The sequence below is a fragment of the Colossoma macropomum genome, unplaced genomic scaffold (genome assembly GCF_904425465.1).
Source record: "Colossoma macropomum unplaced genomic scaffold, Colossoma_macropomum, whole genome shotgun sequence".
NCBI lineage: Eukaryota > Metazoa > Chordata > Actinopteri > Characiformes > Serrasalmidae > Colossoma > Colossoma macropomum.
This window is the reverse complement of record NW_023495782.1, coordinates 13,657-24,137: the sequence shown is the minus strand read 5'-3', so window position 1 is coordinate 24,137 and position 10,481 is coordinate 13,657. Positions and strand designations below refer to the sequence as shown.

Here is a 10,481-nt window from a genome sequence, read left to right as displayed (position 1 = left end):
AGTACCAGGATAGTCTAAATAAATTATTATGAAATGATGTGAAAAGAACTAAACAGCAAGGTGTAGGAATTAAGACATTCTTGTACATTCTTGTACATTCTTGTACAATATTGTACACTGTAACGTACAGGAATTATTGTGTCAAAATACGGAGTTGTCAAAAGGTTTTAATTACTATTGTGATGAATCCTGCTTTCTCTTACAGTTTGTCTGTTTACAGTTGCATAACAAGAGGCAATTTTTCTGAACGTTGTGGTAAGAACCCAGTAAAACTATAGAAAGAGTCCCTGCTTTCTTTTACAGTTCAGATTCAGTTTAGTATCTAGGTAATAGATACATACTATTTAAGACTCTACAGATTAGAGTGAGCTGAGCTCCGACTTACATTCTGTTTATTCTTTTAAAGTTACAGGTAAATACATTATAACACATAAATAAATTCCCTCTAATATTCACAATCTAGTACCCATGTGTCAAACACAAGGCCCACAGGCCTGATCTAGAACCTGTGAGACGTTTCATAGTAATTCTTTTAGACTGTCCTGGTACTCAATATTTTCTCACCTAAAATATTTACCTAGTTCTTTGTAGTTTGTACCTCACACTTACCTGGGTAATACCTAGAACCTGTGAGACATTTCAGTATAATTAATTTAGACTATTCTGCTACTTACCATCTTGTCACCTAAAATAATTACCAAGTACTTTGGAGTTTGTACCCCACACTTACCTGGTTAATACCTAGAACTTAGGGGACTGTAAAAGGAAGCGTTACCCACTTCCCAACCAATCAGGTTGCGTGGCCAGACCTAACTGTTGTATAAATAATATAATATTTTTAATGCTTTTTTTTTGGTTTAATATGGAACATCTCTGATAATGAATGAACACAGTGGCCTCTCTAAACAAAGACTTCTGTTGTAGATGGTTCTGCAGCTGGCTCCAGTGATGCCACTTATGTACAAGTTATGTCTACTAAAAAGAAACTGAAAACAAATGGTAAAAATTCTGTTTTTGCAATAATGAAAAATGTGCTCATTTCAATATTTTGAATACTTTTTTAATTGGATATCTTTAATAATGAAAGAACACAGTGGCCTCTCTAAATAGACTCTTCTGTTGTAGATAATTCTGCGACTGACTCCAGTGATGCCACTTATGCACAAGTTTTGTCTACTAAAAAGAAACCAAAGAGAAAAGGTAAGAATTTTGTTTCTGCAACGATGGAAATTGGCTTTTGTTTAATCGCTTTCAGTGTCTAAACTGATTTCTGTATTAGATGTTGCAGTGACACCAAATGATGTGACATCTTCCCAAATTGAGATGAAACACTTGAAAAGCCACAGTGAAGGTAAGCACTACCTACTACACAGGCATGCACACAGATAGACCCCAGGGGGAGTTTGAGCTCCTGCCCCTTTTGCCCTCACACTGTAAAAGTGTCCTTTTGGTCAACAGGCATAAAAATTAGGGTATATTTTATAAGATCTCAGCCATTCTTCAGCATTTGTTTCAGTGAGGTGCTCTTTATTTGCCCCCTCTGGTGCAGTACAAGCTGCCTGTGATGATTTTGCCTCAGTAATTCTGACCTGTTATGGGTGCACACATCAACACAGCACCTGTTTAATTTTAATTTAAGAAAGTGTCTCATTGCATAAAGTAATTATTTTGAACAACAACCAAACAAACCGCTTACTAAAGCAATTTTTTTGTTTGAAAATAACAGTGATTATGCCAGGCTCTGAGGAGCACTTAATTAGAGCTGCAACTGCAGTGTTTATACCAGTTAGCATAGTGAGTAGCATTACAGTGTCCAGATCCCTAAATTGCTAGTAAAACTACATATAATTTTCTCTGAAATATGGTGACACACTAATACTTCCTTTTATATTTGAGTGGTTGCACTCTGCTCTAAACTAAGTGCAATTAATATATTTCATGTTGCCTTTTTTTCTCTTGAGCCCATGGCCCAAAAAATGTCCTTGCATGACCCTGCTAACATATGCAGCTGAGCAATGGAGCAAGTGGAGCATGTGCACCCCCACTTTTATTAGAGATGGAGCAAACATACATATGTGCTTCTGCACCTTTTTACAAGAGGTCTGCACGGGACCAATTTCTTTGTCCCACTTATGCAAGATTTCATCCCACAGCAAATTGGCGCTGTTTGTCTTGCTCACATGCTCAGCCTAAACATTTTGTCCCACTCCCACCTGCTTCCACTCATAGTTTCATGCTGCTGGCCTCCATCTGCGTAAGTCAAGACTGAAAAAGACTGCTACATGTTAGACTTGGCTTATAGTCCACTTTATTGTTGTGTATTCACCTTTCTTAAGAGCACTTTATACAGCTGTATCCATATGTTCACATGACTGGTTGCTTAACAGCTATTTAGAATAGGTTTATTAACTTTTGTTATTTTGCTGTTAGATATTATTTATTTATGCTAATTAATACATGATCATCTTATCATTTGAGCTGGACTCTTTAATTTGTGGGATTTCTCTATATGTATGTGTTGTCCTGTACCCACCCACATTGGGAAGGTTAACCTCCCGCTCCTGCGGATCACAGTGAAAATTAGCCCTGCGCAGCAAGACATTGTGGGCCCCGCGGAAATGCAGACCTCTAATTCAAAAGACACTTTGACTTCTGAGTGAAATAACTGTGTGAGCATGAGTTATCAGCCTGACATAAAACAAACCTGTCACTTGAAAACAACACAGAAGAGTAGATTAATTAGGAATCCCATTCCCTCCAGGTAGAAGAGAAAGATATCACCTGTTTCTTCCTCTCTGTTTCTGGTAGTTTGTATAATTTTAGCATATTATAAATATTAGCTTATTTTCTTGAGATTTTGACTGATTTTGTCAAAATAATGGCTATTTTTTTTTTAGATTATTACTGATTATGTTGAAATAATGTATTATTTACAACAGAACTTCCACAATGTTAAAAACAATCCATGTAGCACTGGTCTTCATCATTACATCCCTGTATCATTTAAAACACAGACGTTCAATGACTTTAGCTTGCTAATGTTTGATAGTCAACACATTTTAACATCAGATAACAAAAAATTGCTTTCACTCAAAATCAGGTACCCATGCCTCCTGTTAGTATACTATTTTAAAAGAACACCTAACACTGAATGTGGGAACATCTACTATTATTTAGAATTAACCTGTTTTTGTTTGTTTGTCTGTTAATAAATATATATATATATATATATATATTTTAATATAGATGATGTCATGCCTGGGCCAAGTGATACTGTTTACTCACAGATTCAGGAGAAAAGCAAGAAGCCCAAAGTCAAAGGTGCCTCTAAATGTATGTATGTATGTGTGTATGTATGTATGTATTTATTTATTTATTAACTCAAATGTCTCATTGTTCAGTTTTAGAAATACAATGTACTCTGTGGGAATCTAAATAATGACACATTATTCTTGAAAATGGTGATTTACTGTAAGCCTGCAAGAACAGGAAAGATACCTTGAGGTATAATCTTGATAATCTTGATAATCTTGAGGGCAGTTCACTGCCATTTATGGTCACAGATGTGATCACTGCCTCTTTGGGGTCATATGTGTAATGATTTTATTTAAGTTTTTGAGAATTTGTCTGATTCCTCTGTGCGATTCCTATATTGTTCACTCAGCATAGTCATAAATGTCCTCAATTTAAAGTGAACATTTGCACTTAACCTGCATAGTCGTAGCTTCATGACAAAGTCTGTGAGCTAAGTGGAGTACCGATTGAAAACAACAAATATTGGGCCTCATTCACCAATATATTCATAAGTTTTTTCTATATTCATAAGTTTGTTCTTGAGAACGGTCCTAAGAAAAAGTCTCATCAGATTCATGACGTGTTTTTAAACTGTAGATTTGTTCACACCTTTGTGCTCATGAGTGTGTGTAGATTCTGTTTTACCTAAGAACAAACCCCAAATAAGAAACACTGGTGAATGTCAGAATCGTCGTGAAAACTGTGTAAGTTTTAGGAAGCAATTTTTTAAGAATGGCTGGTGAATGAGGCCTATTCTTCTTAAAGGGCCCATATCCTACATTTTTCTTGTATTATATTTTTCCCCTGAAGGCCTCTGCTAAAATTTGTGTGGTTTTATGTACCAAAAACTTTTATCATTCATTTTTACACTTTCCAACTTTTCCCTTTGTAAATGAGCTCTGGCCGGATTGATTGCACTGTATTGTGCCTAATTCAAAAAGCAGATTGAAGCATTTCTTTTTCAACATGAATGGGTGGAGCTAACCTGCTGTATGTTGACCAGGTGTAGACATGAAAATGCCTTGAGTTCTATGGCATCACAGAATTAAGTAATTCAAAATAGGCCATTTTTGCAGCTTAGTTTCCACATATGGACTGGGTGAACACTATGGTGCCAGTTTCATTTTCCAACAGTGTAAAAACATCAAACTTTTTTTTTTTTTAATATCTCAGTTTTCTAGGATCTGGGCCCTTTAAGGACTGCAGCAGTGTTTAGCACTGTATCTATATTAATATTCATTACACAATACACAAGCCAGTATGAGAGTTTGCTACAATACATAATGAAAGCTACTTCTCACTCTGCCACAGAATATTTGTTCCTTATTATGTTGGTGTTACTCATCATATAAGGATACATTTTCCATTGAGCTTTGACAATATAGACGTCTATGGTGCCCATCTTTTGTTCAGTCTCTAGTACATTAGGGCAGTATGTTTACTATTCTATATTCTATTGTATAAGTAATTCTATAGTATGTGATTGGTTGAAGATTAGATTTTCAGAAAAGGATTGCAAAAGCAGAAGGAAATGGTGTAAAGAAAATAGTTTTTGTTTTCTTTTAGACTCAGAAGCTGAACCCAGTGATGTGACTTATGCTGAAATTGATCTGAAAGACAAGAAGCCAAAGAAAAAACAGGGTAAAGGTAAGTTTAATAGAAAAGGTCTGAATGTGTTGGTTTATGAATTATGTCATATAGAATGACAGTCTGTGTTTTAATAGATCGAATACTCTCAGCTTGTGTAAGGCAAAACAGGCATTGCAGCAGCTGTTGCTTAAAAGAATACTGTCTTGTTCCTGGTTGATGCTAATTCAGTGTCATTGCTTACTGTTAGGGAAGAGCAGTGAGGACGCTGATACTGTCTACTCAGAACTGAAGTAGAACTGAAGACAAAGGTAAGATCAGCTCTAACAGGTCATCACAGTTCAGTGCCACAAGTGTGATGTTGGTTGCACAAACCAAAAAAATAGCTTTTAGGGCTGCAGTATGATTCCCACTGAGGGCGGCACTGACTGAGCTGATTATTTGATTTTAGAACTCGTGCAGTAGCTTTTGTGTACTTTACAGCTGCGTGTTTTGCAGTAAGGAAAAGGTGTTTAAGGGTTTTAAGGAGCCCAGGTTTAAGTTAACTTAGACTATTTAATCTTGTTTGTGATTAAGCCTAAAAACGTAAGTAAGATGTTTAAACAATATGGAGATGTAATGTATATCTTATGCAGTAAATCACAAAGTTATGACAAATCTACTATGCTAATAATATAAACTACAAGTTACATATTATGATATTTTCTGTGAAGCTCTGACAAACAGTCCAGGCAACATTAGTCAGGATTATACATTACTAGAAATGATTTGTCCATATTTAAACATTAAAACAGTGAAAATGGCACCAGTATTGGTTTGTTGGTTGGTTGTTGGAAACACTTTTATCAAGGGTGCTAAATCTGGGTTCAGAATATGATAAAATAGCACTTGTCATTAAAGAAATAGTTTGGCAAAAAATCTAATTTACACAACTTCCCTCTTATTCTAGTCAATCAGGTGAGACATGCCTGAAGTCCAGTTTTTGCTTTTTGGTGATGTATATTTACAGAAAAGGTTTGGGCTATTTGAGTGACTATTGAGTTTTAGTGTTTGTTAGCAATGATAGCATCACAGGTTCATTTAAAAAAATATATTAGGTTAAGTGGATTTTTTTATTTAATTTTATTTTTATTTATTTATTTATTTATGTATTTATTTATTTAATTTTATTTTTTGGCCATTGGTTTAATGTCAATTCAGTAATACTTCTTTAATGGCTCCATTTCTGTTAGGCAAACATTTGCTTGTAATTGCCTTGAATAAAAACTAAGCTTTATAAAGTGTGAAATATCATAATCAATACAATTTTCTTCTCTTGCAGGTCCATAAAAAAGCTTCTATGCCTAAAACCTTCACTCAGGAATTACTGAAACAGTGTTATGGCTGCCCACTGATGTCTGAGTTTACTAGCAGTGAGAATGGTAAATGTGTTTATTAGAGAGAGCACTGCTGTTGTTGGAAAGCCTTTGTTTTCTGCGATTCCCAAAACTAATCATTTTAGTGATTCCTGATTGAAGCTTGAAGATTGTAGACAGAAGAGGGAAGAATGTGAACATAATTAGACTGCTCAAATTAATCTTAATCCAGTTTATATCTTCTATTATACATCTAGTTAATATTTTTAACTGAACATAATCCAAAAAGTGAAGATTTTAGCAAAATGTATATATTTTTGAGTGTTTTACGCTGCTAAACTGTTATTTTTTATGTATTTGTGTAAATATTGTTTTGAAGTGAAATATCTTATTTGCTCATTTGTTGATTGTAACTGGACTGAGCCAGTGTTTGTGTTTAAGAATAGTCAGATATTTTGAACTCTTTGCTTGGTACAGATAGTGAGACTGTAATGATGCTCTGGAGTTTGGCTGAATTAGAGCATTTGTAATTCACTAAGTGCTGTCTTTTGTTACTGTATATCTTGTATGAGTACAGAAATGTACAAAAATGTATCAGCATAAGTTAAAACACACCAGCACAGTGTCAGTTTAAAGACAAATGTGTGGCTGTATAAATACTATATGCTACTTCTCAGCTTGACAATTCCTTAATTTGTTTTTGTGTGATGAAATGTTTTTGTATGGTCTTGAGACTTAATGCAACATTTAATGTATTTTATGTTCATGTAACCTACATTATTTTTTTTTAAATGTACATGAGTAAGTAATACGTTTTATATAAATTCTTATTTTATTGTAGCCTTTCTTTTTAGTTTTTCCCTTTCTAATTTACAGTATTTTATATCTATCATTGATGAATTATGTCTGTTTATTTTTATCATTTAATTAACACAATTAATGCAGTGTAATAAAAGCTAGATTTTTATTCAGTTTTGAATGAACACATTTTTTTTTCTAATTATAACACCTCTCGTGTTCTACATGTTCAAAGACAGGATTCAGTTTTGATCAGTTGCTGACAGAAAGTCTGGTTTAGTACAGAGTATAAACTTTGTTGAAAAGCTATTATAAACACTGAATTGTAAAACTATCAGGCAGCAAATTCACCATTTCATGTCATTTCTGTTATATAGCTTTTAGAGGCATTAAACAATTCACACGTCTGGTTCCTATCACCACCACAGTGGACAATTCTGTCCATAGTAAGTGATTTGTAGCCACAAGTTAGCAACAGGCAGCACGAGCAACAAGTGACAAATAGAGTTGAAGTTTTCTCAACTTTATGCAAATTACCTGTAATGCATGAAGCTACAATCTAACCAGTTGGCTCAACCAGTTGACATGGGGATCTGAGGGCCGCAGCTTCTGCTCTCGGAACTTTTTGTTCCTACCAGTATTTTGTTCCTATTCCCAACAGCATCACTCAAAATAATGAAGGGAAACGTATACAATTGGAAAACAAATCAGTAATTTTCTTGTTAGAAGCTCGACAGTGAACATGTTCACATTTAACAACCAGAGCAACTAATACAAAGTGATGCATGCAAGCCTCCCTATGTTAATTGATGTAGTCTTTCATATAGGATGAGCATGGCTAGCAGGGTGCACCAAGTTTACTGTCACTTTATTTGCCTCATGCCAGTATAAAAGCATGTGTAAAAGCATAAGGGGGCATAAAGATTGGTTAGTGTGGCACTGCTTGACTAAATGACCCCCTGGGACTAGACTTGCATAGTTGGCTGATAGAACCGGCACTGCATGTTGTGCTTGTAAAGGCAGAGAAAAACATTCAACTAAATATCTATAAAATGCAAATGAAGTTGTGTGTGAAAGGTTGAACTCTTTCAATCTGGGCACTCAATCAGAATAAACATTTGAATACTTCACTAACATCAAACCAGGATGCAAGAAATGTCATTATAATCATACTTATACACTGCAAAAACACTGTAAAACACTGCATTGGGTTATCACTCGAACAAATGACTTGGTGTTATAAGTTTGCATACTGTGCCTTTGATAGTATTGTTACACTGCAGCACCTGTTAGTCTCTTATTTTACTGGACTACCATTCACTGTCTAGCACTGTGTGAGTGGGGGTCCACTCTGCACTGAATCAGCTAAAATGTACATTGTGAAAGCTTCCTGTCTTTTCTTTGTCTTGCATATAATTACACTTTTCTTGTTTTCCTCCCTGAGATGTTACTTAATGTTTCCCACCTAGGCACAGTTATGCCACTGCAAATAGTCTTTTGCTACATGTTTCTTTCCCCCACATCAGTACCATGTCCATGTTCTTATTATACTTTTTGTTGCTGTGTCCACCTTGTACACAGCTCCACCTGCTGGCTTCAGCCATTTCTCTGTCCCTGGCTTCAGCCAGAACTTTCTTTAATACTAACTTACATGTCAATCATGTAAGTTAGCATTAATGTAACACTCATCATTTTCTTAGTTCTGGAGCTGAACAAAATAGCTCATTTGCCAGAAAAAAGTGATCCAAAATCTTACAATACTCTTGTTGAGCAATCACACTGAGTCTACTGCTTTAGTCCTTTATTTTCTGGCCGAACATAAACATGCAAAAAAAGTCAAACAAAAAAGGCCAGTGTCCCTTTACACACTTGGCTTATTTGTGTGCTTTCTCGCTGACTACCTAGCCAACGAAACAACAAAATCTTCTTGCAAAAGTCCACAAATAAATTCTCCTGAATTCACTTTCATTTTAAGTCCTCACCACAGTGACCAACCATTTCATGTCATTTCTGTTATATAGCTTTTAGAGGCATTCAACAATTCACACGTCTGGTTCCTATCACCACCACAGGGGACAATTCTGTCCATAGTATGTGATTTGTAGCCACAAGTTAGCAACAGGCAGCAACTCACCAACTGGCTGAATTACTTTTCCCCTGGTTTCTGTGGGCTCAGAAGATTTCTACCCAATGTCTAAGTCTGTGCCCCCACAAAGCTCAGCAAAATAGCTCATTTGTCAGAAAAAAAGTGATCCAAAATCTCTGTTGAACAATGACACTGAGTCTACTGCTTTGGTCCTTTATTTTTGTCTGAACATAAACGTGCAGTCCAGTGTCCCTTACACACTTAGCTTATTTGTGTGCTTTCTTGCTGACTACCCAGCCAACCAAACAACAAAATCTTATTAAGAAGTCAACAAATAAATTCTTCTGAATTCACTTCCCTTTTAATTCCTCACCTCAGTGCAGTTGTATGTGAAGGTTTAGTCACCCCAGTCAAATTATACATTTTGTTGACTTTATAAGTGAAAAAAGTTAAGACCAGCTTTGCACTGAACAAACTTAAATATGACACATTTCTGCAATTTCAACAAGTCATTATCTGAAGTATGCAAAACATCATCAACTGCTGTGGTCTGACAAAACAACACTTCAATTCCTTGCCACAGTCACCAAAGATATGTTTGAAGAGAAAAAGGAGAAGCAATTAAATAATAAAAAAGTTGCTAACAGTTAAGTATGAGGGCGGATCCATTATGCTCTGAGATTGCGAAGCAGCCAGTGGCCCAGGAAATGTAAGGAAAGAGGGAGAAGACTATTTACCTAAATATGATACACTGTTAGCTGACTACAAAAAACATTTTATCCTATAATTTCAGACAAAGAGTTCTTAAGTATTCACAAATGTCAGGTTTGAAAAAAGAGACTGGATGCAAATGCAGAAAGTCATTGATGACAGTACCAAAATAAGAGGCAGACAGGCTCAAAAAACACACTGTATCGTTAAAAAACGGTAAGATGTCTGGCAGCAAAAGTTGCCAAACAGTTCCTGTAATTTTACAGTAAAATACTGTACAGAGGATTACTGTAAATTACAGCTTTTCCATGTAAATATTCTGTGTAATTTTACAACCAAAGTTTAGTAGAAAAAACATCTCTAGTATGTATTAAAAACACAGAAATACTGCATAAATACAGTTAAAGTCTGTAATTTGAGGGTTGCTATTTTTAAATAACAGTGTAATTAGTCTAATCAATCTACAACATGCATCTGTCAAAGTACAGATTGTTAAAGTAAAATAAAGAAACGTTATTTAAATTAACGGTCACTTTACTGTCTTTTCAATCCTATTAAACATTTTTTAACAGACATAATCTGTCAATAAATGTTTGTATCCTACAAACTTACAGGGGGTAACAGTTAAATGTTGGTTGATCTGCCTACCA

The 10,481-nt window shown here is 35.2% G+C and overlaps 1 long non-coding RNA gene across 1 annotated transcript; it reads left to right on the top strand.

Annotated features, from left to right (window-relative positions):
- The first annotated feature begins 3,244 nt into the window (after positions 1 to 3,244).
- Positions 3,245 to 6,513, top strand: LOC118803024. The gene is made up of 4 exons (XR_005006811.1): positions 3,245 to 3,333; positions 4,861 to 4,941; positions 5,132 to 5,192; positions 6,203 to 6,513. It is a non-coding gene; the product is annotated as an uncharacterized LOC118803024 (long non-coding RNA).
- Positions 6,514 to 10,481: the final 3,968 nt, after the last annotated feature.